General features: G+C 28.1%; 1 long non-coding RNA gene across 1 annotated transcript; it reads left to right on the top strand.

The window, feature by feature from the left end:
- Nucleotides 1–713: 713 nt before the first annotated feature.
- LOC136986315 (uncharacterized) lies at nt 714–2,261 on the top strand. Its single transcript, XR_010882459.1, has 3 exons — nt 714–866; nt 1,746–1,998; nt 2,075–2,261. It is a non-coding gene; the product is annotated as an uncharacterized lncRNA (long non-coding RNA).
- The last annotated feature ends 1,840 nt before the right edge of the window (nt 2,262–4,101 follow it).

The raw sequence follows: 4,101 nt of genomic DNA, 5'->3' as shown, positions 1-4,101 counted from the left end.
TTTACTTTACTTTACCACAACCCTTACTTTATTTCTGTGTTTTAAATTTAAAAGTATAGATTTCCTGTACATTATTCATTATTAAATTAGTGTAATTTTAAAGATTAAAAAATATAAAAGTTTTTAATCATTTTCAGCAGTTTTTAATAGGCCACTAAGAAAATAAAAAAGTAATAAAATGATTTATTATAACAGGAAAGTTATCGTTTCACACAGTTTTAAAATATACTCTTCGCTCATTTTCCCTTCTAAATGAAAAATTATTCGAAATAAATAATCCAACAATAATACCGAGAATTTTAAATCGAATTTTCCTATTAAGATGGTCCGGTCTAGTACAGATCATTATTCAATTACATTACTCATAACACGACATTATAATGTTCAATTTAAATATAGAAACATCACATACAAATTTTTAACTACTTAATATAAGCTTTAACCAATTCATCATCGAGAAATTATAATTTATAACAATAAATTCGAGCATCTGTACGTGAAAGAAATATCTTATTATTAAAAAAATAATAAATAATAACAATAAAACAGTTGGCCAAAGACGGAAACTTTCTAAAATGTAACCACGTGACTCCAACTATTGGCCTAGAAAAAACTGAAAATACTTTCTCTTCCACACACGACATCATTGTTGTATCCTGCTATTCGAGACTGCAGGGGATGCCCGACGGCATTCCTCACGAACCAATGAAAAATCGTCTTATAAGACGATCGAAACAATTGGAAGTCGCGAAGTTCAAAGCACTTTCTAAATTAGGTGGGTTTTAAAAAACATATTTAAAGAGTCAAGTGAAGAGAGAATAGAGTTATAGAGCTTTGTGAAGTGAGAGCTACAACAGGATTACTAAGTAAGTCTTCCTATATAAAATATACAGTATAGATCTTTCGGATAAGTTTCACACACTTTATAAGATTTATTCAGGTATACTTTAAGCTGAAATGCGAATTTTAAGAATAATTTATAGCAATAAATCAAGATATGAAGTATTATTTTGACATGAAGAGCTTTATTCTTAATACTAATTTAGAAATGTCTTTAGAGTTTTAGAGTTAATGAAAAGGAATTTTTATATAATTTTAAGTAAATATGAATCGTATTAATGTGTAAATTAATTTTACATTATATATTTTATTATTAACCTTTTATTTTATATTTGTCATTAAATAAAATAAGCATGTATCAATATTTGAATATTGTAATTTAATAATTTATCTTATACTGCAGGAAAATGCCAAGGTATTAATATTACATTTTTTAATATATTACATTAAAAATTAAAAATATACGTATCATGTAATGTTAAAATATAGTTATATACATTAATATTATGTAAATTTAATAGTTAAATTTTGAATATTTTAAGTCAAATTTTATGAAAATAAAGTAGATAAGTTACATAATTTTCAACATAGAACATATCATTGCATTAACTGTATACATTTAATTATTATAATCTAATTTATAATTACATAAATTTTAAGATAATTATAAAATTATCCATATTATTCCGAGATATAATACATGTTTTACCTTAATTATAATTGTGCTTTCTCTATTAATAGCTTCAAGACAATGGTAAAATTGTTCTGTAGCCATTATAATAAACCTATCATTATTATTATGAAAGTATTAAAGAAATTTATTGTTTTTAATTATTTTAAAATTGTAAATGAAAAAATATTGATTCACTTTCGTTTTTTATAAATTGAAAAAAAATTATCTATAGCAGGAATGAAGAGGAAAACAGCACTTGTAGTATTTTTCCTTCTCGTCATATTCACTCATCAAAGCGTAGCAGGAAAGATAAAAAAACTACTTAAATATGGTTTAGGTGGGGCCGCTTTGCTTGGTTTATCTCACGGGGGTGGCCATCATGGACTTCATTTACTTGGATTAGGAGTTGGACTTGGATTAGCGAGTCACGGATTGCTAGGAGGATTAGAATCCGGACATAGTCATACAACATTCGTACCTTATCCGTGAGTTAATATATATATATATATACACATATAATGTGGATAATTTATACTTTAATTTATATTCGTATCCTTTCAGGGTTCATTACCATACTACTTCGTACTACTTGCATGACGGCGGACACGGACACGGAGGTTGGTGGTGACGAACGTTCACAAAAACTAAGAAAATACTCTACATGACAATGTATATAATTCATGTGAGAAGTTTATAACAGAAGACAGACTTCATGAATGTTAATTAATCATCAATTCATTTAATTTTTTTTTAAATTCGTGTGTAATAGTATAAATACAGTTGAATTTGGTAACAAAATGGCGCTATTTAGTGCTATCTATTGTGAAATTTGAATTTTAATCGGTTACAGTTATAAAATTTGGATTTTTCTATGTTAAAATTCAAAATGTTTTTTTTTATAAAGTGTTTAAAAGTTTATTTTTTGTATATTTTAATGATTTGTAAATACTGTAAAAAATTTTATGTAATATTCAGGATACAATACCTCACACAAGGATAAAGTATTTTTTGTTGCAAGTATTGTTTAATATGATTTTTATAATCAGTATTCGATGTATGTAAAACTTTACTGTTGCTTGATATAATACTCATTGAATCAGAAACTAAAATTTAATTTTTTTTTAAATTACGAAATTTTATAATTTTTTATTGTCTTTTTAAATAAAAAAAAGCACACAACAAGTAGACTTTTTATAAATTTGAATGGTTAAATAATACAATTCGTATACTAATAACAGTTTTCAATAGCTTTACTGTTCTTAAATTTATAAATAAATGTTTTATGACTTACAAATTGATTTCTGGAAATAAAATTTTTTATCATGTTATATAGAATTGTGTGTTAATTATAAGATAAATGTCATAATCAGTGGCATAACTAAGATTTTGCTCTGAAGTGATCTGGGAGGATGATCTAAAAAGTACAGAGGTTTTAAAAAATTAAGTCGAATGTATAAAATTGAGAATGACGCATATTTAGTCCCAGTTTAGTCAGCAAGATGGCGGAATTTAGAATTTCAATATAAAGGTTTTTAATCAGTGATTATTCAGAGACAAGTGGAAGCCTCGCTACACAACCGTGTCTTTCTCCTTTCCATTGGTAGCGACTACCAGAGGCAATGTTGGCAATACTGCCATTAGAAGATTCTAATGGCAGTATTCTCTGTTATGGCATTACTACAAACGAAGCCCACAATATTGGCAGTACTGCCATTAGAAAATTCTAATGGCAGTACTGCCATATGTTATGGCATTACTACAAACGAAGCCCACAATATTGGCAGTACTGTCATTAGAAAATTCTAATGGCAGTACTGCCAATATTGTGGGCTTCGTTTGTAGCGGTGCCATAACAGAGAAGCATTGAGTGCTACGGACTGGCAGTATATAGTATTTAGAGATCACTAGTGAGCGTTTCAATCCCGCCTTTACGATTGAGTGGAACACTGCATTCAATGCTGGTGCGCTGAGGAGTCGTCTCTTATGACAGTTGGCCATCCTTAGTGATAGTACGGGAGACATTGACATCACGGTGATACGTTCAGGAAATCTTGCGCTCTCTTGTGTTGTTTTCATAGCAAGACGTGGTATGTTTAGGAAATCTCGAAATTGGCTATAAATATAAAATTTGTCAAATAAATAAACGTTAAATTTAGTACTAAACTCAAACTTTATGTATATATTTCACATTTTCTACATAAATAAGTGGTTGTGAATAATGGTGATGAAAAGTCTCAAATTCTAGTGAAAATGCAATAATTTTCAAATACTGTTACTTTCAACCAATCAGATAAGTAATCTTTACTGTCATTGTCGCGCTCATCACTTTCACTTAAAAATTTTATTGATTCTTGTTGCAGAAGATTATATAATTTTCTAATACACGACTTTCTTCTGCCCAGTACATATGCTCAAGCTTGTGATGAGAAGTCTCAAGAGTCTATCTCTATTCGTTTTAATTCGAAATATTTTCCTAGTAAAATACTTTATATTTTTTCAAATTTTTATTTCTGAATCTTACGCTTCTTTTGGAAGGCCTTTCCAAAGGAAACTGTGTTACAAATGTGAAAAAAACCGGGAAAACTCTA

Source organism: Centruroides vittatus, unplaced genomic scaffold, assembly GCF_030686945.1.
Source record: "Centruroides vittatus isolate TY-2023 unplaced genomic scaffold, ASM3068694v2 scaffold_1015, whole genome shotgun sequence".
NCBI classification, from domain to species: domain Eukaryota; kingdom Metazoa; phylum Arthropoda; class Arachnida; order Scorpiones; family Buthidae; genus Centruroides; species Centruroides vittatus.
This window is presented reverse-complemented; position numbering and strand designations above follow the sequence as displayed.